This window comes from Schistocerca americana, chromosome 8 (genome assembly GCF_021461395.2).
Source record: "Schistocerca americana isolate TAMUIC-IGC-003095 chromosome 8, iqSchAmer2.1, whole genome shotgun sequence".
NCBI lineage: Eukaryota > Metazoa > Arthropoda > Insecta > Orthoptera > Acrididae > Schistocerca > Schistocerca americana.
The window spans coordinates 254,160,541-254,188,330 of record NC_060126.1 but is presented as its reverse complement, the minus strand read 5'-3'; the positions used below and the strand labels follow the sequence as shown (position 1 = coordinate 254,188,330).

The 27,790-nt window shown below is 46.0% G+C and overlaps 1 protein-coding gene and 1 pseudogene across 1 annotated transcript in view; one reads left to right on the top strand and one right to left on the bottom strand.

Moving 5' to 3' along the window:
* The window catches only part of LOC124545208 (retinol-binding protein pinta-like), a 320,125-nt gene that overhangs the window by 203,136 nt on the left and 89,199 nt on the right, over window positions 1-27,790 (top strand). The window lies entirely within an intron of this gene.
* Window positions 15,655-15,773, bottom strand: LOC124546214 (annotated as a pseudogene).

The following is a 27,790-nucleotide window of genomic DNA, read 5'->3' as shown; positions in this document are numbered from 1 at the left end:
ATATACCAATTCGATTCTACACAGAGTACGCGAAAGAACTTGACCCCCTTCTAACAGCCGTGTACCGCAAGTCTCTAGAGGAACGGAGGGTTCCAAATGATTGGAAAAGAGCACAGATAGTCCCAGTCTTCAAGAAGGGTCGTCGAGCAGATGCGCAAAACTGTAGACCTATATCTCTGACGTCGATCTGTTGTAGAATTTTAGAACATGTTTTTTGCTCGAGTATCATGTCGTTTTTGGAAACCCAGAATCTACTATGTAGGAATCAACATGGATTCCGGAAACAGCGATCGTGTGAGACCCAACTCGCTTTATTTGTTCATGAGACCCAGAAAATATTAGATACAGGCTGCCAGGTAGATGCTATTTTTCTTGGCTTCCGGAAGGCGTTCGATACAGTTCCGCACTGTCGCCTGATAAACAAAGTAAGAGATTACGGAATATCAGACCAGCTGTGTGGCTGGATTGAAGAGTTTTTAGCAAACAGAACACAGCATGTTGTTAGCAATGGAGAGACGTCTACAGACGTTAAAGTAACCTCTGCCGTGCCACAGGGGAGTGTTATGGGACCATTGCTTTTCACAATATATATAAATGACCTAGTAGATAGTGTCGGAAGTTCCATGCGGCTTTTCGCGGATGATGCTGTAGTATACAGAGAAGTTGCAGCATTAGAAAATTGTAACGAAATGCAGGAAGATCTGCAGCGGATAGGCACTTGGTGCAGGGAGTGGCAACTGACCCTTAACATAGACAAATGTAATGTATTGCGAATACATAGAAAGAAGGATCCTTTACTGTATGATTATATGATAGCGGAACAAACACTGGTAGCAGTTACTTCTGTAAAATATCTGGGAGTATGCGTGCGGAACGATTTGAAGTGGAATGATCATATAAAATTAATTGTTGGTAAGGCGGGTACCAGGTCGAGATTCATTGGGAGAGTGCTTAGAAAATGTAGTCCATCAACAAAGGAGGTGGCTTACAAAACACTCGTTCGACCTATACTTGAGTATTGCTCATCAGTGTGGGATCCGTACTAGATCGGTCTGACGGAGGAGATAGAGAAGATCCAAAGAAGAGCGGCGCGTTTCGTCACAGGGTTATTTGGTAACCGTGATAGCGTTACGGAGATGTTTAATAAACTCAAGTGGCAGACTCTGCAAGAGAGGCGCTCTGCCATCGCGGTGTAGCTTGCTCGCCAGGTTTCGAGAGGGTGCGTTTCTGGATGAGGTATCGAATATATTGCTTCCCCCTACTTATACCTCCCGAGGAGATCACGAATGTAAAATTAGAGAGATTAGAGCGCGCATGGAGGCTTTCAGACAGTCGTTCTTCCCGCGAACCATACGCGACTGGAACAGGAAAGGGAGGTAATGACAGTGGCACGTAAAGTGCCCTCCGCCACACACCGTTGGGTGGCTTGCGGAGTATAAATGTAGATGAGGATGTAAATGTAGATGTAGATGTAGATGTAGATTTGGGAACCAATCCCATATGCTCGTACCTTAGTTAGGAGTCTGCAGTGCGGCACCGAGTCAAACGCTTTCCGGAAGTCAAGCAATATGGCATCCGTCTGATACCCTTCATCCATAGTTCGCAAGATATCATGTGAAAAAAGGGCGAGTTGCGTTTCGCAGGAGCGATGCTTTCTAAAGCCGTGCTGATGCATGAACATCAACTTCTCTGTCTCAAGGAAACTCATTATATTCGAAATGAGAATATATTCGAGAATCCTGCAACAAACCGATGTTAAGGATATTGGTCTGTAATTTTGAGGATCCGCCCTTCTACCCTTCTTATATACAGGCGTCACCTGCGCTTTTTTCCAGTCGCTCGGGACTTTACGTTGGGGTTCTTTTAATAAGCGCGAAAGCGTCGCAAAGAAGCTCATCCAGCTGTAGTGGAGAACGTTACAAGACAGGCTTTATGCATCGTAGTGTCGTTTACTGCAAAATTCCGAGGGCGTAAGTCCCTAGATGAGTCAACCATAGCATTGCTTCATCGTGCGTATTGGTGACGAAAAGCCCATGGAGGTCAAATTAGAAAGACTGGAGTACACACGGAGGCATACCAACATCATTCTTCCCGTAAATCATTTGAGACTGGATCACGAAAGGGGACAAGTGACAGTGGTACAGAAAGTACTCTCCATCACACACCATAGGAAGGTATGTGGAGTATAGATATGCATCTGCATGATTTGCGATAGTCAGTGACACAGAGAAAGAGACGATTGTACAAGGAGAAACCTCATTCACCGTGCTCGGCGCGAGGGAAGCTTTCACAAAAGGATTTTGAAAACTGACAAGTCTACAAGAATCTCCACTTGCCAGGCCCGTTGGCCCTGTTCGCGAGTAACGAGACTGGCCAGTTTCTGACCGACCTCCTCGTCTCGTTATGCTGTTGTCCTTCAATAACGGCGTGCGGCTGGTGGTATGCGCCTCCCCTCCCCCCCTCTCCGCCCCCCTATCTGAGATACTGTCCCAGACAGTACAGTTATCGTTACATGCAATTTTCGCTTTTATTCTGCACTGATCACCAGTTTCTTGCCAACACAGCTTCCCAACAACACTCTGAAGCGCTTATAAGCAAACGCGTAGTACTTCTCGTAACTGGTGCACCATAAAATCGCTCGAAATACTGTCGCTAGCTTCGTTTTGACCCGTGAGACAGGTTTAAAAATACGATATTGCCAAGCGACGATATTGCCAAGCGACTTTCAAGTACAACGTTCGACCTTTACGGAAATATACATTATGGATGTACGAGTACAGGTCGTAGACGCATGGTTGACGACATGTGGAAGTTTGGGTTTGGCGGTGAATCGTGCACGGATAGCCAAATAATATGGCGACCACTCGCGATAAGCGGGAAATTCGGATTTGAGTCCCAGTCCGGCACAAATTTTCATTGTCGTCATTCCCTTCTACAGCTGTAGGTTGTCCTTTTTTGCAATTTGGAATTCGTTTAAGGTTCGACATAGTCATGACATCCATACCAAGAATAAATACACTGTAGGAATTCAAACAGGTACGAAATTATAAAAAGGTAGGAAATTAAGGCAGTAGAATAAGTTGAAGGGGCTAGAAATTACTAAGAGTTTTAGAGGGAGGATTAGGCAACATTTGACAGAAACAAGAGAGAGGAATACAGCAGAAGAATGGGTAGCTTTGAAAGACGTAGTGAAGGCAGCAGAGGATCAAATGGACACAAAGACAAGAGCCAATAGAAACCGCTGAATAACATATGAGAAAATACATTTAACTGATGAAAGAGGAAAATTTAAAACTGTAGCAAATGAGGCAGGCTAAAGGACACAAAGATGTCTACAAGGTGCGTTCCATAAGTAATGCGACCAAATTCATAAAAAATCATTTATTGAATATATTCGTAGAAATGATCAAAATTTTTCAAAATAGCGCCCTCTTGCGTTGATACACTTCTGAAGGCGATGTTTCCATGCCTGGAAGGCATCCTGGAATGCCTTTTCCGGAATGTCCTTTAGAGCTGATGTAACATGCACCTGGATGCTTTCAATTGTGTCCCGTTGTTTTCCTTTCATGACTCCTTTTAACCGAGGAAACAAAAAAAAAGTCAGCGGGAGCCAGGTCAGGACTGTAGGGAGGATGGGGAATCAATGGGGTCTTGGTCCTGGCCAGGAGGTCGTTGATAATTAAGGCGCTGTGACTCGGCGCATTGTCGTGGTGAACTTTCCACGTGTCTCTGATGTCGCTTCGGCAGAGCGAGACCCTCCTTTTCAGTCTTTTCAACACTTCCAAGTAGAAAGCTGAGTTCACTGTAGTCCCGGTAGGTACGAATTCGTGTTGGACAATGCCTCTGACGTCAAAGAAGACAATGAGCATGGTTTTGATCCTGGACTTGCTCATACGTGCCTTCTTGGGACAGGGCGACGATGGGGTGTCCCACTCTGAACTCTGCATTTATGTCTCAGGGTCGTACTCAAAAGTCCACGATTCATCACCAGTGATAACTGAGTTTTAAAAAATGAGGATCGTTTTCACACATTTCCAACATTTCTCGCATGTGCTTGTGTTCGTCGCTCAACACTTTTGGGAAGAGTTTGCCACACACCTTTCTCATGTTCAAATCTTCGGTCACAATGAGGAAAACGGTTGTTTTTGACATGTTTAGCGTTTGTGCTATCAATTGAAGGCTAAGCCGTCTGTTAGAGTTCAAACAATCTCGCATACGGCTCACATTTTCGTCGACTCGTGCGGTTGATGACCGTCCACTGCGAGGTTCGTCGGTGATCTCCTCTCGGCCCTCCATGAACGACTTGTGCCATCGGAAAACTTGTGATTTGGAGAAACAATCAGTCCTAAAGGCATGCTGAAGTAATGGAAACGTTTCTGTGGCGGACTTTCCAAGTTTAACGCAAAATTTAATAGCGTACCGTTGCTCTACAGTATGATTCATTGTGCCGTGTTACATAAACTCAAAACGGGGTTGACGGAAACGCACGTCCTGACTCTCTGGCAGCTCGCAGCCGAATGAGACAAACGCAGCCGAATGAGACAAAGAGCGTTTTGAAGCTAACACCTCCCTCCACTTAGCCCAGCCGGTTACAACACGCCGTGGTGCACCGTTGCGTCAGAAAAAAATTGGTCGCATTACTTATGAAACGCACTCTGTAAAAATGAGATTGGCAGAAAATGCAAAATGACTAAGCAGCAGTGTCTAGAGAACAAATGAAACTTTGTAGAAGGCTGCTCGACCAAGGTAAAGCCAGATGCCGCTTATAGGAAAAGTAAAGAAACCTTTGTAGAAAGGAGAAGCAGCTGTATGAATATTAAGAACTCAAATAGCAACCCAGTACCAAGCAATGAAGGGAAAGATGAAACGTGGAATCAATCTACAGAAAGGAGGTATAGGGTACTAAATTGGAAGATAACATTGAAATCGAAGTGGAAGTAAATGAAGATGAGATGGGAGATATGATCCTGCGAGAATAATTTGACAGGGCACTGGCAGAGCTAACTGGTAAGAAGTAGACGACATTCCCTCAGAATTATTGAGAGAGGCAGCCATGACAAAACTATTCCACATGGTGTCCAAAAATATGAGTGAGGTGGAAACCCTCAGACTTCATGAATAATGTAATAATTCCTAATCAGGAGATAGAAAGTGTAAATTTTATCGAATTACCAGTTTAAAAAGCTATGCATGCAGAATATTTATACAAATTATTTACGGAAGAATGGGGAAAAAAACGATAGCAACTGACCTCGAGGAAGATCAGTTTGAGTTCTGGAGAAATGTAGGAACAGACAACGCAGTACTGACCGTAAGACGTACCCTGTAAGATAAGTTGCACTCTGTTAACTCAGCAAACTATTTCACGTAGTATCAATATTGTAAGAGTCGTAATCTAAATAAAAAAGAAAACTTACAATATTTTATAAAACTGGTAGAAACCGAATTACGTGACGATCAATTTAGGTTCCGGAGAAATGTAGGAACACCTTAGGCAATACTGACCCTAAGACGTATCTTAGAAGATAAGTTGCAGAAAGCCAAACCTCCGTTTGTAGCATTTGAAGATTAAGTCTTTTCTCAGCGTTGTCCCCACTACATTCTTAGAAATTTTGAAGGTAGGAGGGATAAAATATAATGAGCAGTAGGCTATTTACAACTTGTGCAGAAGCCAGAATGCATTCATGAGAATCGTAATAAATGGAAGGGAAGCAGTGATTGAAAAGGGTGTGAGACAGGATTGTAGCGTCTCCCCGTTGTTATTCAGTCTGTACGTTGAACGAGCACTAAAGTAACAAGCCAAACAGAAATTTAGAAAGGCATTTAAAGTTCAGAGTGAAGAAATAGAAACGTTAGGGTTGCTGACGAGATAGGAGTACTGTCAAAAGTGATAAATGTCTGACTGCATTTCAAAATATTCTGCCAATGAACCGAAGTCTGCCACCTGCCTTACCTACGACTGAGCCGATGTGACCATTTCAGTTGCTGTCCCCACAAATTTCTGTTCGCAAGTATTTGTATGAGTTGACCGAGTATAATTGTAACTAGTTGGCACTCTACACAAGAGATAACACTTTTCTTCGTTTTGTAAAAAACACAATTTTACATTTCTAAACATTTAAAGTAAGTTTCTGTCATCGCGCTGCTTTGAAATCTCATTATGATCAGAAAGAATATTTGTGCAGTACATCATTTTAGTGACTGCTTCATGCGAGGAAAGTTTGAGGTCACTATTAACATTATCTGCAAGGTCGTTAGCATGCATTATGACCAGCACGGGTTTCAACACAATTCCCTGGGACACACCTGAAATTACTTGTACATCTGCCGATGGCTCTCTACCCAAAATAACATGTTGCGTCCGTTCTACCTAGAAATTCTCAGACCAGTGGCTTATCTCCCACCGCTTTTGTTCAGATGAACCAGTTGAAATGTGCCACGCGTTGGCTGTAGTCTAAGCCAACAGAAATACAGAGGGGGAGACACGAGAAATGCTTAAATCTGAATGCTGATTATGTAGAGAAATAGTAAAAAAGGGTACATTTTAAGATATTTCTGGGCAACGGCCTTGCCGCGGTGGATACACCGGTTCCCGTGAGATCACCGAAGTTAAGAGCTGTCGGGTGTGGTCGGCACTTGGATGGGTGACCATCCAGGTCGCCATGCGCTGTTGCCATTTTTCGGGGTGCACTCAGCCTCGTGATGCCAATTGAGGAGCTACTCGACCGAATAGTAGCGGCTTCGGTCAAGAATACCATCATAACGACCGGGAGAGCGGTCTGCTGACCACACGTCCCTCCTATCTGCATCCTCCACTGAGGATGACACGGCGGTCGGACGGTCCTGGTAGGCCACTCGTGGCCTGAAGACGGAGTGCTTAAGATATTTCTAAGAAGTTTGCTTTAACTTTTCCAGTACTATATTTGTAACTGATATGATGTTACATCCACTCTTTCCAATATCTTGGATTGTGTAAAAACTCTGCTTGCAACAATCCTCATAAAGAGGTCCCTTACAGGGAAGGGGATGGAGAAGAGGTCTGCAAGCAATGAGCCTACCTGGACACTCTTCAACAGCAAATCACGTGTTGCAGAAAGCAGTTGTCATTGGGCAGGCGAGAGGAATGGTCACGGACATCTAAAATCAAAGGCAGTCACTACGCACTAATTCATCCCACAATTCCGAGAGTACCATAGTATAATGAGAGAAAGACATCGAATGGCTTCACGGCATTTATAGCACGCGTGAAATTTAATCATTAGAAGTTCAACAAAGATCTCTATCCGCACAAAAAAAGCGCCACCCCTCTATGTGTTTGCGGAGGGGAAGAAGATCCAAACCATACATTCCTACGATGTCCTCGGATCACATATCACATAAACATACTTGCAAGTAATCTTCAGGCTCTTCTTAATCAGTTCCCAAGCAACCACCAAACCTTCTTAGCATCCAACGATGTAAGCTCCGTCCGAACATGCCATGAAGGCCGAACGGTACCGACCGGCCGTCGTGTCATCCTCAGACCACAGGCATCACTGGATGCGGATATGGAGGGGCATGTGGTCAGCACACCGCTCTCCTGGCAATATGTCAGTTTCCGTGACAGGAACCGCTACTTCTCAATCAAGCAGCTCCTCAGTTTGCCTCACAAGAGTGGAGTGCACCCCGCTTGCCAACAGCGCTGGACAGACCGGATGGTCACCCATCCAAGTGTTAGCCCAGCCCGACAGCGCTTAACTTCCGTAATCTGACTGGAACAGGTGTTACTGCAGCAAGGCCGTTGGCATCCAACGATGTAGCAATGTGTAAAATACTGTACGAGTTGATCAACAGTGCCAAGATCCCGGTTGGTGCACTGCTAATCTAATGCTTTTGGTAATTAGGATGCTAGGAGGAAGACCAAAGCACAATTAACTGACTAAATTCCCACGTGCTTCTCAGCAGGATGTAGAACGACCAGTCTATAAATGTATGCCACTATGTACCTCCTATACGAATGTGTCTGAATACTGGCGTACCTACTCTGAAGTCACAAAAGTCATGGTATAAAAGGACATTGCACTGGTGAAACTGTCATTTGTATTCAAGTGATCCATGTGGAAAGGTTTCCGTTGTGATTATGGCCGCACGACGGAAATTAATAGGAATGGTTGTTGGAGCTAGACGGATGAGACATCCCATTTCGGAAACAGAAAGGGAATTCAATATCCCAATATCCACAGTGTCAAGAGTGTGCCCAGAATAACAAATTTCAGGCATTACCCGTAGGACGGACAATGCAGTGGTCGATGGCCTTCACTTAACAACCTAGAGCAGCGCGTTTGGGTAGAGTTATCTGTGCTAAGAGACAAGCTACACAGCGTGAAATAACAGCAGAAATAGGTGTGGGATGTACGACGAACGTACCCGTTAGCATAGGCAGGGATGTGGCAGCAGACAACCGACGCGAGTGCCTTTGATAACAGTACGACATCGCCTGCAGCTCCTATTGGTTGATCCTAGACGACTGGAAACCGTGGCCTCGTCACATGAGCCCGATTTCAGCTGGTAAGAGCTGCTGTTAGGGTTCGAGTACGCCGCAGACTCCACAAAGCCACGGACACAAACTGTCCACGAGGCACTGTGCATGGTGGGGTGGCTCCATAATGGTGTGGCTATGTCCGCATGGAATGGACTGGGTCCTCTGGTCCGACTGAATCGATCATTGCCTGGAAACGGTTATGTTCGACTACTTGGAGACCATTCGCAGACATTCATGGATTTCTTGTTCCCAACAGCATAGCAATTTTTATGGATGGCAATGCCCCATGTGACCGGGACACAATTGTTCGTGATTGCTTTGTACAACATTCTGGGAATCCGAGCAAATGATTTGTCCACCCGTATCCGTCCGACGTCAATCCCATCGACCATTTATGGTACATAGTCGAAAGGTCACTTCGTGGGCAAAATCCTGCGCAGGCAACACTGTCGCAATCGTGAACGGTTATAGAGGCAACAGGGTTGATTAATTCTGCAGGTGAGTTCCAACGACATGTCGAGTCCTTGACATGCCGAGCTGCTGCACTGCGCCGTCAAAAGGAGGTCCGACACGATGTTAGGAGGTATCCAATGACTTTTGTAACGCGAATGTATACATAAGGCTGTAACAAACAAATCTAGTTCTTGTATACTTGCCTCATGTTCTGTCAATTCTCTATCCGCAGATTTTGAAAGAACTCTTACAGGACATACAAAAGAATATTTAACGCTAATTTAGATACATAATTCTTAGTATGGACTAAATTCGGACTATTACAAATGTGCGACAACGACGACTTATCATTTCTAATTCTGTAAGAGTAGAATTTTTACAGATTACTACCTCTGTGTGTCCTTGTTACATTTTCGTCTTGTTTACTCGCTTCCGTGTATTGTGGACGTAAAATTTGTTGTTTTTCTTTTTTTGACGTTATCCGCCCTTTGTTAAGCCTATGTTACTTCGTATCAGGCTACTCTGGATTTTCGAAACAAACTGTAGTATGATATTTCTAGCTATGTGATGGCTGTATACGCACGTTCGGAAGGCCAATAATTCTTCTTAAAAATGACGAGTGTGAGCATTGCTAAATAATGTTTGGTTACACTTGCAGTTACTGTAATCAGTATGTAACACACCTGTATAGTTCAAACACACTAACGGAAAAGAAAAGTGCTACAACATGGAGTATCAGTCCGATATTAATCAAGCTTTGTGGAAAGCACGTACGGCTAGCCGCGCGGTCTAACGCGCTGCTTCCCGCGCGGGAATGCGTGCCAGTCCCCGGCACGAATCCTCCTGGTGGACTGGTGTCGAGGTCCAGTGTGCCAGCCAGCCTGTGAATGGTTTTTAAGGCGGTTTTCCATCTACCTCGGCGAATGCGGGCTGGTTCCCCTTATTCCGTCTCAGTTACACTGTGTCGGCGACTGCTGCACAAACACTGTCTTCATGTACACGTAACCATAATTACTCTACCACGCAAACTTTTGGGATTACACTCGTCTCGTAGACGTTCCCGTGGGCGGGGCGGGGGGGGGGGGGGGTCCATTGATGGGGACCGAACCGCACAATAAATCTGCGTTCGGTGTGGGGTGGCGGTGGAGTGGGTGGACTGCTGTGGCCTGTTGTGGGGTTGTGAACCACTGAGGGTTCAAATGGCTCTGTGGTCATCAGTCTCCTAGAACTTAGAACTACTTAAATCTAACTAACCTAAGGAAATCACACACATCCATGTCCGAGGCAGGATTCGAACCTGCGACCGTAGCAGTCACGCGGTTCCGGACTGAGCGCCTAGAACCGCTAGACCACCGCGGCCGGCCCACTGAGGGCTACGGCGGGAAGAAGCCTATACGTCGTTTCTATGTCCCCGATTTTAATACACAATACACAAGCTTTGTGGAGATTTTGATCAGATATTGTTGTTGTGGTCTTCAGTCCGAAGACTGTTTCGACACAGCTCTGCTGGTTAATTTATCCTGTGTGAGCCTCTTCATCTCTGAATGACTACTGTTACCCACGTCCATCTGAATCTGCTCACTCTACTCGTCTCTTCGTCTCCCTCTAGGATTTTTAACCACCCACACTTCCCTCCGCTGCTAAGCTGACGGCCGGCCGAAGTGGCCGTGCGGTTAAAGGCGCTGCAGTCTGGAACCGCAAGACCGCTACGGTCGCAGGTTCGAATCCTGCCTCGGGCATGGATGTTTGTGATGTCCTTAGGTTAGTTAGGTGTAACTAGTTCTAAGTTCTAGGGGACTAATGACCTCAGCAGTTGAGTCCCATAGTGCTCAGAGCCATTTGAACCATTTTTTTGCTAAGATGACGATTCCTTGCTATCTCAGAATGTGTCCTATCTACTGATTCGTCATTTGTATGGATTTACACTACTGGCCATTAAAACTGCTACACCACGAAGATGACGTGCTACAACGCGAAATTTAACCGACAGGAAGAAGATGCTGCGATATGTAAATGATTAGCTTTTCAGAGCATACACACAAGGTTGGCGCCGGTGGCGACATCTACAACGTGCTGACATGAGGAAAGTTTCCAACCGATTTCTCATACACAAACAGCAGTTGACCGGCGTTGCCGGGTGAAACGTTGTTGTGATACCTCGTGTAAGGAGGATAAATGCTTACCATCACGTTTCGGACTTTGATAAAGGTCGGATTGTAGCCTATCGCGATTGCGGTTTATCGTATCGCGACACTGTTGCACGTGTTGGTCGAGATCCAATGACTGTCAGCAGAATATGGAATCGGTGCGTTCAGGAGGGTAATACGGAACGCCGAGTAGCATCCCAACGGCCTCGTATCACTAGCAGTCGAGATGAGACTCATCTTATCCGCATGGCTGTAACGGATCGTGCAGCCACGTCTCGATCCCGGAACCAACAGATGGGGACGTTTGCAAGACAACAACCATCTGCACCAACAGTTCGACGACGTTTGCAGCAGCATGGAGTATCAGCTCGGAGATCATGGCTGCGGTTACCCCTGACGCAGCATCACAACCAGGAGCGCCTGCGATGGTGTACTCAACGACGAACCTGGTGCACGAATCGCAAAACGTCATTTTTTCGGATGAATCCAGGTTCTGTTTACAGCATCATGAAGGTCGCATCCGGGTTTGGCGACATCGCGGTGAACGCACATTGGAAGCGTGTATTCGTCATCGCCATACTGGCGTATCACCCGGCGTGATGGTATGGGGTGCCATTAGTTACACGTCTCGGTCACCTCCTGTTCGCATTGACGGCACTTTGAACAGTGGACGCTACATTTGAGATGTGTTACGACCCGTGGCTCTACCCTTCATTCGATCCCTGCGAAACCCTACATTTTAGCAGGATAATGCACGACCGCATGTTGCAGGTCCTGTACGAGCCTTTCTGGATACAGAAAATGTTCAATTGCTGCCCTGGCCAGCACATTCTCCAGATCTCTCACCAACTGAAAACTTCTGGTCGATGGTGGCCGAGCAACTGGCTCGTCACAATACGCCAGTCACTACTCTTGATGAACTGTGGTATCGTGTTGAAGCTGCATATGCAGCTGTACCTGTGATCGCCATCCAAGCTTTGTTTGACTCAATGCACAGACGTATCAAGGCCGTTATTACGGCCAGAGGTGATTGTTGTGGGTACTGATTTCGCAGGATCTATCCACCCAAATTGCGTGATAATGTAATCACATGTCAGTTCTAGTATAATATATTTGTCCAATGAATACCCGTTTATCATCTGCATTTCGTCTTGGTGTAGCAATTTTAATGGCCAGTAGTGTAAATAACAAAATTTTCATTTCCTTACGAACTTGATGTCCATTGTCAGTGTCGCTAGCGGGTGTGACCCACCACAGGCACGAATAAATCCTCGTATTCGTTTTGGCGTGGAAGCAGTCAGCCTACGAATGTCATCTGAAACGCTTGCTGTGCCAGTTCATGAAGATTGATTACTAATAGCAAAGTATACGTCTTCCCACCACACCCCAGTTATGTTCTATGGTGACAAGTCAGGGGACGAAACACACCAATCCATGACCCGTACATTTCTTAACGCTTTTGTGTTGCGAACTGCAGTGTGGGGTCTTGCATTATCCTGCTGGAAAGTGAATTTAGTATCCTGGTAACGAAGGGTATGAGAACTGCGTTTCACATTCTTGCCACATACTGGCGTGTGCCCAGCCGTCGTTCAACGATTACCAAATCAGTCCTGTCACTACGTACCACACCACAATAATCCAATTTCCAGAGGCTCGAGAATCGCTGCTTCCTGTGACCTTTCACCGTATCGTTTACGAACACGTTTGCGTCGATCTGACCACTGCAGACAGAAACGAGACTGATCACTGAACACCGCAGAATGTTACATAAAGACCAAGTTGACTCTGGCCGTAGACCAAGCAACTGTGTGTTTCTGTCGCATGGCAACGGCGGTAAACGAAGCACAGCAGCTAGAAGTCTCAACCTAGGTTACGTTATTTTCATCGTATGACATACAGTTTTATAAGTTGATTACTTATAATTAAAATGTCATTAAAAACGCAGTATGCCCAATGAAAGAGAAGTACAAACAATTACGTATTTAAAAGTAACGGCCATTTCGAAGTAAGTAAGTCTGAATTACTATGTTTTGTACAGGATGTATTAGCAAATGGCAGCACTTTGCACTTTTGTAATAGCGGAAATCATATACAAGTTACTCAACTACTTCTGAGCAAGAGTACTTAGAAGAATGTTTTATTTGAATATTTTGTTTTACTTGATTTGTTGAGTTGCAACAACGCAGAGGAAAAAGTATTTGGACAATCCAGATACATTCTGTTATATTTGTGGCGTTCTAGGATCACCAAAGACAGATGGAATATAGCCTCGTTTGTTAAAAGTGAGTGAAAGCAGGGCATAAGGATAAATCTTGGGCTCCTCATAGAGTGTATAACGTTTGTGTTGCAGATTAAGAGAGTGGTCAAAGGGAAAGCTGAAGTCCCATGTTTTTGGAGTTCTAATGCTGTGACGTGCACCAAATAACCACCTTGATAATTGTTACCTCTGCATTTGTAAAGTAAGCGCCTTGAATAGGGAAAGCAAAACAGGAACGATTTATCGTGATTATAGGATACAAGAACATCGTCAGAAAAAGGAAAAAGCTTAGTACATCCTCAGAAAGTTCTATTATCTCGTGCCCTCCCCCCCCCCCCTCCTTCCACATTAAATTAAGGATAATGAAGCAGTTTACAAAGGCACTGGATAAGAATGGCAACTGTGTTAAAACCGTACCAATAAGTTTGCTGTCCTCAAAAAATGTTCAAATGTGTGTGAAATCTTATGGGACTTAACTGCTAAGGTCATCAGACCCTAAGCTTACGCACTACTTAACCTAAATTATCCTAAGGACAAACACACACACCCACGCCCGAGGGAGGACTCGAATCTCCGCCGGGACCAGCCGCACAGTCCACGACTGCAGCGCCATAGACCGCTCAGCTAATCCGCGCGGCTGTTGTCCTCTCAGAGGCAAAAGTCAGAGATGGTTTATTTGCAGGGCTATAGATCGGGAGACTAAGTAAGGATAAAAGTTTCGAAGGATGTATGACTCCTCAAGAAAAGAAAGCTTGTGTCCAAAGAAGTGGTTCAGAAGTTCTTGGAAAATACGAAAGAGTCAAACTGGGTGGAATACGTGAACAAAATTCAGGATAAATGTAAAGTCTAAGGACGCAACATGAGACAAGGTACTCTTCCTTCACTCACAGTGCGGGTCAGTGAATGAAGATGAGGGTAAGAGATTTCATCAAGGCGTTAAGGAGATGGACTGCAGGTATCAGGGTCGGTGGAGTACATCCGTAATGGCCAACTACTACTGGTTGCTGCAACGGGATAGTCCTGCACAACAAAATAGAACATGTTTTTTCATCGTTACTATTTACCTGCTCACGCAAGTGAACAAAAGAACTGAATTTGGCGGTTTTTTTATTGTAAATTTTAAATAGGTGCTTTTTTATTGTTGTGCACTAAATTCTCTCTCTTCTATGAAAGTAGTACGATAGAATATGTGTTTAATTCATGTTTAGTACATTATACTGGTCTTGATTCGTATACGAAACCAGGGTGACTGAGAATTCGAGGCATGAGGAGGAAGATTCAAAATGGTTCAAATGGCTCTGAGAACTATGGGACTTAACTTCTGAGGTCATAAGTCCCCTAGAATCATACAATGAAGGTTTTCACGACCGGACGGTACTGTTGTTGATAATTCTTCCGGGTTATATGGCCGTGGACCATGGAATTCTTTTATTCCTAACATTTCGTCCAATACGACGTTGGACATCCTCAGAGGTATGGCTGGTCCTGCTGAGTGCCGCCGACTGAATAGAAGAATTCCATGGACCACGGCCATATAACCCGGAAGAATTATCAACAACAGTCCCCTAGAACTTAGAACTGCTTAAACCTAACTAACCTAAGGACAGCCAGCCGCGGTGGCCGAGCGGTTCTAAGCGCTTCAGTCCGGAACCGCGAAACCGCTACGGTCGCAGGTTCGAATCCTGCCTCGGGCATGGATGTATGTGATGTCCTTAGGTTAGTTAGGTTTAAGTAGTTCTAAGTTCTAGGGGACTGATGACCTTAGATGTTAAGTCCCATAGTGCTCAGAGCCATTTGAACCATAACCTAAGGACATCACACACATCCATGCCCGGGGCAGGATTCGAACCTGCGACCGTAGCGGTCGCGCGGTTCCAGACTTTAGCGCCTAGAACAGCTCGGTCAGAGGAGGAAGATGGTGTCAAGAAGTTCCTGATAAATTAATGGTGAGCTGGAAGGGGCTGCGTACCACTATAATGACTTCTCTTTCCTCTGAGCTGAGCTATATACGAGCCATAAGCAATAGTTTAGCGGCAGTTTTTAAACATCGATAATTCATTTATATAGAATAAACAGACAAACTCCATCTGAACATACCTTGAAGGCCCAACGGTACCGACAGGTCGCCTTTTCATGCTCAGCCCTCAGGCGCCACTCAGTGCAGATGAGGTCAGCACACTGCTCTCCCGGCCGTTGTCAGTTTCCATGACCGGTGCCGCTACTTCTCAGTCAAGCAGCTCCTCAATTGGTCACACAAGGGCTGAGTGCACCACACTTGCCAACAGCACTCGGCAGACCCGGACGGTGACCCGCCCAACTGCTAGCCCAGCCCGACAGCGCTTAACTTTGGTGATCTGACGGGAACCGGTGTTACCACAGCAGTGAGGCCGTTGGCTATTTATATGGAACAATATTCATATAATTAGTACACTTATATTAAATACTTTAAAATCTGTGATTTATAAAACTCAATTTCGAAGCAAGGTTAAAAACGCAGAATTCCCTGGGATTTTATGAAATTCCTGAAATTCCCCGAGATTTCCCCGATTTTTCGAGGTAAAAATGTAGTTCCCTGAAAATTCCAGGTTTTCCAGAAGAATCGCCACCCTGGAAATACGAATAAAGTATTGCAATTTTTAAACCATATTGTAAAGTTCTGTATTACGTACAATATTTAAGAATCCTGATATGATACATGAAAATGGAATTCTATTAAGTTAGTCGCATATCTTCAACATGCAAAACAATTTAATATATTTCGAAAAGGTCTTTTTTTTTGCCTGTCTAATCAACCAGTGCTGCGTGTGGTGACACTCTCTCCGTAACCTCTATCTGGAATCCAGCTATTGTCACCAGTCTATTCGTCAGAGCTAGTCGAACAGTCCTCCCACCAAAAATGGTTCAAATGGCTCTAAGCACTGTGGGAGTCAACTTCTGAGGTCATCAGTCCCCTAGACTTAGAACTTCTTAAACCTAACTAACCTAAGGACATCACATACATCCATGCCCGAGGCAGGATTCGAACCTGCTACCGTACCAGCAGCGCGGTTCCGGACTGAAGCGCCTAGAACCGCTTGGTCACAGTGGCCGGCTAGTCCTACCATCTTCTCGCCGTGTAACCCTTCTGGAAGGACCCGTGGCTGCTCTCCCTTGCCACACGTTGCCCTTAAGTCCATTACGTCAGTATTCGCTGTGCCGTCACTGCACTGCAACCAGCTTCCTGTGCAACCTGTCTTTGTGATGCTCCCATGACCCTCCTGCCAATGCTCTGTTCTTTTTCAAAGCCTCAAAACTCACTGATCGCAGAGGATTCAGTCACCGTGGTCATAAGCTAGTACACAGCAAACGTTTAACTTTGTCTTTCCCCTGATATTTTCTCGGCATATTCGAGTATTCTTGTGAAAGCCAGAATTACATCATTGTCGTTAACGAAAATAAAAGGCAAAAAGTTTTCTCATCGCGATAAAGAGACTTCGTAGGACAAGTTTATTCCTGTACATCATGGTTAGTATGTTTATCACAAGTTTAGCTCATGGTCTCACGGTCGCGTTCTCGATTCCCGGCGGGGTTAGGGATTTTCACCTGCCTCGAGATGACTGGGTGTTTGTGTTGTTCTCGTCATTTCATCATCATTCATGAAAGTGGCGAGATTGGACTGAGCAAAGTTTGGGAATTGGTACGGGCGCTGATAACCGCGCAGTTGAGCGATCATCATCAGGTTTCTCATAGTTTCTTATATAATCTGATTGTAGTACCTAAACTAGGCTTTGATGGACTACAGGCATGTTTCCTGTACAGCTGTCTATAAAAAATAAATATTTAAATAAACAGACTTTTTAACATAACAGGCTTTTAAAACAGACATAAAAGTACAAAATGATTTCTCCTAACCCTACACTGATACTCCTGTCAATTTGTGCTTGTGATTTTTTAATAGCTATGAACAATACTTATAAAATTCGAAATGAAAAACGTGAGCCGAGAGAAATAGATAATTGATGCATGGATAGTTCGCCTGAAAGTCACTAAAAATTGTATTGCGCTGCAAATGATATGAACTGTTTTGAGATTTCTCGTAACGACAGCTATTCTCTACACTCCTCATTATTATCCACTACATGCGCCGCACGTTTTTCGTTTTAAGTTTTACAAGTATTGCCTTAGGTATTAAAACACCACAAGTACAAATTTTCCCTGATTTCTCGACGTAAAATGTAGTTCCCTGAGAACTCCGTTTCAAAAAGGTGTTTCATTAAAAAGTTTTTTATTTAAATAATCATTTTATGCTTTTTAGACTTTCAATCGATTTCAAATATTCTGATGAAATTACAGAGATGTACGGTAAATTTCATGTTTAATGAAGTTTCTCTCCTCCTGAGTCAGCCAGTATATTGCTTCCTCCTATGTACATCTCGCGGAAAGACCGTGAAGGTAAAAATAAGAGATTCCAGCTTACACGGAGGCTTACCCGCGGTTGTTGCTACCGCGTAAAATTCGCGACTACTACAGGAAAAGGGGGAAATAGCAGTGGTGCACGAAGTATCCTCCGCCACACACAAGAAAGCGAGGTACTATTGCACTGTCATTCAGTTCTGAGTTACGTTGAAAGTTTCAAGTCTGTAGCTCATCAGAAGTCAGTTTGAAATTACTCGCAAAAACTGGATTTTAAAAATATTCTGTCCTGCATCGACTTAGAGCAGTGAAAGGAGTTTTCACAACGAAAGCAAGCTCATAGCTTGGAAAGATAAAACCGTGTACGGGAAGTAAAAAGCAAAGATAATGAAAATAGTCGCAGTAGAAACAGCGGCGGCATGCACTGCTGAGGCCGTAAATCATTGTTGCCATTTCACGCGATGTCACTTGCTACATTCTCAGAAGCATTCCGCAGCTAGATTGGAGCGTTCTGGTTTCTAAACCTGATGTCGAGGCCTTCAGCGAGAAAAGGCTGGAGTGTGTTGGAATGTAAATGGTCAGATAACTTGTTTACTCATGAGACGTGTGCGAGAATGATTAAGAGCCGCGCAGAAAGTTCTCTCCATTTCACATATTTAAAATGCTACGCGTTTACACCGAATGGCTATAATTTAAGTGCAGCTATTCACGGAGGTCCAGTGTGCGCTTTAGTTATCGTACGGCAGCGAAACTCGGTAGATATGCTAATGTGTTAATGCGGAACCGATATACGCTTAAAAAGGACTGGTTCCAATTTTGGCCACTAGGTGCAAGTGTGGCGCTGTGAATCCAGGAAAGACGTATATAAATGTTTCCATTTTTAATGAATTAGGAAAGGTACGTGGACAGAAAAGGTCAAACAAGTGAGAAAGGCGTAATTCTGATTTTATTATTAACCAACGCGTACACAGTTTGTTCAATACGAGCACCGAAGACGCCGACAAGATGCTGCATCCGTAAAGCGACGTGGTCAACAGTTGCTCGCAGCAGTCCCAATGGAATCTGAACAACTTGTTCCATGTACTGGCCTTCAGTCCGTTCTGCTGGATATCCCCAGAGCTAAAAGTCACATGGATTCAGATCAGGTGATCTTTGTTTGTTTTAGGACGCAAAAACAACTAGGGTCATACGCACCAGCTGATCTTGGCGGTCATGCACCTGGAAACCCTCTGAAGATAACAGGTTTCTGGAAGGTTACATTAAGCAGATCTTTCACTGGGCTAGCGACTGTAGGTATTACACGGTCCTGCATGGAAACGGTGGTTTCCTCACAGCTGCGCTCTCCCAAAGCAGGTAACACGTGCTGTGCTAGGAGGCCTCGATAACATGCAGACGTCACGACACAGCTGACAGGGCCCCTGGGTGCATTGTCTTCAAAGAAGAACAGACCGAGAACAATGGTACTTGTAAATCCACGTCTCACAGTCACATTCGGCGAGTGCTCTGGCTCTTCGTCCACAACACGCGGTTCATGAGTGCCCCGAATTCGACAGTTCTGTGTACTCTCCATACTGTTGACTAAGGAATGGACAGTTCTTGTGACACTACACAAACACTAACACTATCCGGGGAACCTGCTCCACTGCCAGTCAAGGCGACAGCAACCTCGTCAATAACTTACACCGGGATATGACACCTTCCTCTTCCAGGTACCACACGCAGCTCCCACATGTTTTCAAATTTCATTAGCATCTTCTGAGACCTTTCAATCGGCGATACTCTTTCGACGCAACACTGTAATTGCTACCCTCCACATAAAGCAGTTTCACTAACAGCGCGCCGTTTCTCTTCTCGATAGCCATACTGTTTACTCACGTTGTGTCAAATGACAGCGTTAATGTCATATCCTGATAGAAACAGTGTACAGCGCCAGAGTCGCACACGTTGGCCGCAAAACTATTGTTTTCCTGCGTAAATCGGTTCCGCATTAACGCATTAGCATATCTAGCTACCAAGTTTCGCTGTCGTACGGTAATTACAACCCACAATGGATCCCCTTGAGCAACTGAATTTTAATTATCACACGGCACCCCTTCTCATTTTCTGAAGCTTTCTGTATACGGTGATACATGATACTGGGGCAACTGAAGTTGTCGACAGTTAAGCTCTAGCCGTGCGGTTAAAGGCGCTGCAGTCTGGAACCGCAAGACCGCTACGGTCGCAGGTTCGAATCCTGCCTCGGGCATGGATATTTGTGATGTCTGTAGGTTAGTTAGGTTTAACTAGTTCTAAGTTCTAGGGGACTAATGACCTCAGCAGTTGAGTCCCATAGTGCTCAGAGCCATTTGAACCATTTGAAGTTAAGCTCTACGCGCTGTTTAAATACACCGATGATCCAAAGCATTATGACGACTTCCCACCGTGATACTGAATGATGCTCGATGGCGTATCGGGCACGTAATGCGGCAAGAAAAGGATCGAGTCATTATAATTAAACTTTCCCTATTTAACACTTTGTAACACGGAAACTAATTACCGTACAAGGGCCAAACTTGGTAGCATTAATGTCAAGCACATGGCGAAGAGAAATAATGCAGAATGAATTCAATTGAAACACTTTTAACGAGATCCTACGGTATATCATACCGTTACTTATCGGTACCATTACTGCTACAAAAGGAGCTCAATATGGCGCCCATCAGTGTCCAGAAGAGCCTGAAAGCGCAGCATTGCCTTCTGCACAGCAGAACAAAGCATGGCCGTAGGTATGCTGACTACCTCTCTTGATACGCTGCGCTCCAGTTCAGCACATTTATGAATATTCCCTGGTAAACCCTATCCTTCAGGTCACCCCACAACCAGAAATTACAGGGAGTGAGATCAGGTGATCGTCCCGGCCACACATTTGGAAACGATCGGCTGATAATTCAATCTTTCCAAATGTGTTTCGGAGAAGCGGTTGAACTTCATGAGCGATGTGCGGTGCGGCCCCATTCTGCATGAAAACTGCTGAGTTCAGTGCGTCTCTCCCCTGTAGGGCGGGTATGACATGCTGGCGCAGCATATCGCAGTAACGCTGGCCAGTCACACTGCACGTCTTTGGTCCTTGAGCGCCAACATGTTCAAAAATGAATGGGCGAATGATGAACGTAGCCGTGAAGTCACATCATACGGTGACACGTTCACCATATGGATGAACTTCATGCACAGTGACCAGAGGTGAAAATCCACACACTCGGCAATTCTGTGTGTTCACTTCACCCGTCAGAGAAAAATGAGCTTCGTCTGTCCATGGGGTGGTCCAGACTTCAACTTCAACCCTTGCGAGAAAGTGGAGAGCAAAGTCAACATGTCTTTGTGAGTCCTCTGGTGCAAGGTGGTATACGACATGGATCTTGTACGGATGTCATTTGAGAATGGTTCGAAGCGCCTTCCGTACAGTGGACACGGGATGTTCAACTATCGTGACACAGCACGCGCACTGCCTGACGATCGGGAATTGCGCACAGCGTTGTCCGCCATACAGACAGCGATTTTATCAACCACCTGTGATGCAACCAGTCGTCGGCCTCTTCCCGGAGCGACGCCCAGTTCTCCAGTTGATTCGAACTTTTTCATCATGCACCGCACAGCAAGTAGAGAAAGAGGACCTTTCCGTAATCCTTTCTGCTGATGATATCCCCGAAGTGCAGCTGCAGTATTACTGTTGTTTTGATAACAGAGCTTCACCAATAATGCCCTGCTCCTTTTGTCCAAGCTCATGTTGACACGTAAACAAGTGCACTGTGACTGGTTAGGTTTAAAAAAGTGGTTCAAATGGCTCTGAGAACTATGGGACTTAACTTCTGAGGTGATCAGTCCCCTAGAACTTAGAACTACTTAAACCTAACCAACCTAAGGACATCACACACATCCATGCCCGAGGCAGGATTCGAATCTGCGACCGTAGCGGTCGGGCGGTTCCAGACTGTAGCGCCTAGAACCGCTCGGCCACGCCGGCCGGCTACTGGTTAGGTGTGCGAGACAATGAATCACGATGACTGATCGCGGCACCTGGTGGCCATAGTTGGGACTGGACGGTGGCAGTGTGGCGCATGGAAATTATGCACCCCTTACTCTGGACATTATTGCTACCAAGTTTGGTACTCGTACGATGAGTAGTTTCTATGTTATAAAGTGTTAAATAGGGGAAGTTTAATTACAACCATCTTGTATATAAGCAGAGCAGAAGCGAGTGGAGGATACTGCTTGCGACGATACCGGCCGCAAACGGGAAAATCCACTGATATAAGTAAGTTTCACAGGGGGGCAGACAGTTAATGCCCAGCGCCTGTGATCGAGCATCTCGTAAAAGGCGAAGTTAGCCGGCGTTTGCGTGCCACTTTCTTGAGCACCTGTGAGGAGTAGATAAAGAACAGTGAAACCATGAATTGGCGACAAGATGTGACGTCAACACCTCATCACAGAACGCAGAGGTCGGGCGCTTGCCCAGTCTGTGAAGTAAAGCCGCGATCCCTGCACACCCGACGACAGGCTACAATGCTGTTTCAGGCAGTGTTTCGGAATATAATGTGCAGCGCAGGGGCTCCACAACACAAGACCCCTATGGTGTGATCCTGTGTTCCCATGTTGAGCCATCGAAATATTCTAAGAACCAAAAAATGGAGGACGCAGCACAAAGGAATTATCCGAATGCGCCGGAAATCGGTAGATGTACAGATGTACGTGCACAGACAAATAAAAGAAGGAATGATTACAATTTCAGTAAAATTGGGTGATTATCAAGACAAACAGCACCCCAAATTGAGCAAGTCAGTGACTCGCCGGGCCGCCTCCGGCCCTTATGCAAGCAGTTATTCGTCCTGGTATTTATTGACAGAATTGCTGGATGTCCTCCAGAGGGATATCGTGCCAAATTCTGCTCAACTAGAGATCGTCAAAATCCCGAGCTGGTTGGAGGGCCCTGCCCATAATGCTCCGAACGTTCTAAATTGGAGAGAGACCCGGCAACCTTGCCGATCAAAATAGAGTGATACGACTGCTTATGTTCTCTATACGTATAAATGATTTGGCGGACAGTATGGGCAGCAATCGGCGGTTGTTTGGTGATGATGCCGTGGTGTACGGTAAGGTGGAAAAGTTGAGTGATTGTAGGAAGATACAAAACGACTTACATAAAATTTCCAGCTGGTATGATGAATGTTGGGATGTAGTGTTACTAGTGTTCTGCCTGACACAGTCGGGTGGTCTAAATATCTGGCCGTGACGTTGCAAAGTGATATGAGGTCGAACGAGCACGTGAGAACTGTGGTAGGGAATGCGAATGGTCGACTTAGGTTTTTTGGGAGAATTTTAGGAAATAGTGGTTCACCTGTAAAGGAGACCGCATATAGGATCCTGGTGAGACGTATTCTTGAGTTCTGCTCGCGTGTGTGGGAGCTGTCCTAGGTCAGATTGAAGCAAGACATCGACGCAGTTCAGAGATTTGCTACCGGTAGGTTCGAACAACACGTAAGTGTTACGGAGATGCTTCGGGAGCTCAAATGCGATCTGTGGTGTCACCGCCAGACACCACACTTGCTAGGTGGTAGCTTTAAATCGGCCGCGGTCCATTAGTACATGTCGGACCCGCGCGTCGCCACTGTGTGATCGCAGACCGAGCGCCACCACAAGGCAGGTCTCGAGATACGGACTAGCACTCGCCCCAGTTGTACGGACGACGTAGCTAGCGACTACGCTGACGAAGCCTCGCTCCTTTGCCGAGCCAATAGTTAGAATAGCCTTCAGCTAAGTCCATGGCTACGACCTAGCAAGGCGCCATTAGTAACATTGCATGTATCTAAAGAGTCTCACTTGTATCGCCACAATCTCCACATGTACCAAAAGGATGGATTAAAGTTAAGTATTCCAGAAGCTACGTACTTTTCTTTATAGCATTCATTACGTATCCTGTTTCAGACCTCACGCACCTTGCTTTAACTTCGCGCGTGCCTTTCGGCTTCCTCGCATTGTGTCTAGGCTGTCTTGTCTAGACACAACAGGAACCCCTGCGTGGAAGGCGACGTTCTTTCCGAGAAACAATGTTGAGGAAATTTAGAGAACCGACGTTTTAAGCTGACTGCCGGAAGATTCTACTGCCGCCATCATACACACATCAAAAAAAGTTTTGCATCACCCCAGTTCCCAGAACTTCTGAAGATAGACATTAATTGTAGATAATGTATCACAGACACAGCCACTTTGACTGTCACTAGACCTACCCAAAGATGAAAACAACCATGCACGAGCACCGCCTATTACACGGAGGGGGTCCGACAGCCGATCAGTTCCAGTCATTTCCCCAGGAAGGAGGTACATGCCTCGTGATGTCTGTAGTTCAACCATGCCCTGACGGTCAATGTGCCAGGAATGGCTCTCAACAAGGGAAGTGTCCAGGTGTCTCGGAGTAAACCAAAGCGATGTTGTTCGGACATGGAGGAGATACAGAGAGACAGAAACTGTCGACGACATGCGTCACTCAGGCCGCCCAAGGACTGCTGCCGCAGTGGATGACCGCTACCTACGGATTATCGCTCGGAGGAACCCTGACAGCAACGCCACTATGTTGAATAATGCCTTTCGTGCAGCCACAGGACGTCATGTTACGACTCAAACTGTGCGCAATGGGCTGCATAATGCGGAACTTCACTCCCGACATCCATGGTGAGGTACATCTTTGCAACCACGACACCTTGCTGTGCGGTAAAGATGGGCCCAACAACATGCCGAATGGCTGGCTCAGGAGTGGAATCAGTTTCTCTTTACTGATGAGTGTCGCATATGCCTTCAACCAGACAATCGTCAGAGACGTGTTTGGAGGCAACTCAGTCGGGCTGAACGCCTTGGACACACTGTCCAGTGAGTGCAGTAAGGTGGAGGTTCGCTGCTGTTTTGGGGTGGCATTGCGTGGGGCCAACGTATGCCACTGGTGATCATGGAAGGCGCCGTAATGGCTGTACGATACATGAATGCCATCCTCTGATAGGTAGTGCAACCATATCGGCAGCGTATTGGCGAGGCTTTCATCTTCATGGACAATAATTCGCGCCCCCATGGTGCATATCTTGTGAATGACTTCCTCCAGGATAACGACACTGCTCGACTAGATCAAATGGTTCAAATGGCACTGAGGACTATGGGACTTAACATCTTAGGTCATCAGTTCCCTAGAACTTAGAACTACTTAAACCTAACTAACCTGAGGACATCACACACATCCGTGCCCGAAGCAGGATTCGAACCTGCGACCGCAGCGGTCGCGCGGTTCCAGACTGAAGCGCCTAGAACCGCTCGTCCACTTCGGCCGGCTGTTCGACTAGAGTGGCCAGCATGTTCTCCAGACATGAACCCTATCGAACAAGCCTGGAATAGATTGAAAAGGCCTGTTTATGGATGACGTGACCCACCAAACACTCTGAGGGATTTACTCTGTATCGCTGTTGAGGAGTGAGACAATCTGGACCAACAGTGCCTTGATGAACTTGTGGATAGTATGCCACAACGAATAGAGGCATGCATCAATGCAAGAGGACGTGCTACTGGGTATTACAGGTACCGGTGTGTACAGCAGTCTGGACCACCTCCTCTGAAGGTCTCGCTGTATGGTGGTACAACATGCAATGTGTGGTTTTCATGAGCAATAAAAAAGGCGGAAATAATGATTATGTTAATCTCTATTCCAATTTTCTGTACAGGTTCGAGAACTCGCGGAACCGAGTTGATGCAAAACTTTTTTTGATGTGTCTACATTGCTCGTAAGTACCCTAAAGACAAGATACGTGAAATTAGGGCTCATACGGAAGTATATAGATAGTAGTTTCTGCCTCTCTCTATTTGCGTGTGGAACAGGAAAGGAAATGACAAGTAGTATTGTAGGGTACCCTCCGCCAAGCATCGTTTGGTGGCTTGCGGAGTATTTATGTTTATGTTGACGTAGATGTAGAGTTTGGCAAACACGAAGACAAGCAGTAAAAAAATCTCGTGTGCGAGTGTGCATTGTCTTGCTGAAGTGTAAGCCCAGGAGGGCTTGCCATGAAGGGCAACAAAACGAGGCATAGAATGTCGACGGCGTACCACTGTACTGTAAGGATGACAACCAAAATGATCCTGGTATGAAAAGAAATTGCACCACAGATTATCATTCCTGATGGTGGGGCATCCAGGCACGTCTTCGGTTTATAATCCCATTGACTGGAACAGAATTGCCTTCAGTGAACAGTCTCGCTTCGAATTCAGCGCCGATAACCAGCGAACACAACAGTGCCAACCCGAATTTGCATAAGGGGCAGTGATGGATCAACGCCTTATTGACGTGCTAGATTTATGACGCTCTTTCTTTTGAATTAATCACCAAATTTTTCTGAAATTGTGATCATTTGCCCAATCCTGCTCCATTCAGATCATTACTTTTTTGGCTTAGAGCGCATATGTACCCAAATTTTATGCAGGCTAGAAGTATTTTGACATCATATTTTATTGTTTAGATTTTATATATACTTTATCTCTTTTGGATAGTGTGTGTAAAAATCCTCCACAAGTATATATTAACACCGCATCTCATCTGAAACATAGATACATTAGGGCAACGTTTGTCTGGTATTGTTTTTAGAATATAATCTACAAATTATGTGTTCCCGTAATACAGTAGTGTGCTTGGCCTACCTGAGCTGTACTTGGTTATTACTCGTCTGCTAAATGTATTGTTGTTATTGATTTTATGCTTAAAGTGAGCTTTGGTCATCGGTAATCTTCCGTGAGGTTTTAGGTTGGAAAACTGTTTGGTGCGGTTTGCTATTTATACACTCCTGGAAATTGAAATAAGAACACCGTGAATTCATTGTCCCAGGAAGGGGAAACTTTATTGACACATTCCTGGGGTCAGATACATCACATGATCACACTGACAAAACCACAGGCACATAGACACAGGCAACAGAGCATGCACAATGTCGGCACTAGTACAGTGTATATCCACCTTTCGCAGCAATGCAGGCTGCTATTCTCCCATGGAGACGATCGTAGAGATGCTGGATGTAGTCCTGTGGAACGGCTTGCCATGCCATTTCCACCTGGCGCCTCAGTTGGACCAGCGTTCGTGCTGGACGTGCAGACTGCGTGAGACGACGCTTCATCCAGTCCCAAACATGCTCAATGGGGGACAGATCCGGAGATCTTGCTGGCCAGGGTAGTTGACTTACACCTTCTAGAGCACGTTGGGTGGCACGGGATACATGCGGACGTGCATTGTCCTGTTGGAACAGCAAGTTCCCTTGCCGGTCTAGGAATGGTAGAACAATGGGTTCGATGACGGTTTGGATGTACCGTGCACTATTCAGTGTCCCCTCGACGATCACCAGTGGTGTACGGCCAGTGTAGGAGATCGCTCCCCACACCATGATGCCGGGTGTTGGCCCTGTGTGCCTCGGTCGTATGCAGTCCTGATTGTGGCGCTCACCTGCACGGCGCCAAACACGCATACGACCATCATTGGCACCAAGGCAGAAGCGGCTCTCATCGCTGAAGACGACACGTCTCCATTCGTCCCTCCATTCACGCCTGTCGCGACACCACTGGAGGCGGGCTGCACGATGTTGGGGCGTGAGCGGAAGACGGCCTAACGGTGTGCGGGACCGTAGCCCAGCTTCATGGAGACGGTTGCGAATGGTCCTCGCCGATACCCCAGGAGCAACAGTGTCCCTAATTTGCTGGGAAGTGGCGGTGCGGTCCCCTACGGCACTGCGTAGGATCCTACGGTCTTGGCGTGCATCCGTGCGTCGCTGCGGTCCGGTCCCTGGTCGACGGGCACGTGCACCTTCCGCCGACCACTGGCGACAACATCGATGTACTGTGGAGACCTCACGCCCCACGTGTTGAGCAATTCGGCGGTACGTCCACCCGGCCTCCCGCATGCCCACTATACGCCCTCGCTCAAAGTCCGTCAACTGCACATACGGTTCACGTCCACGCTGTCGCGGCATGCTA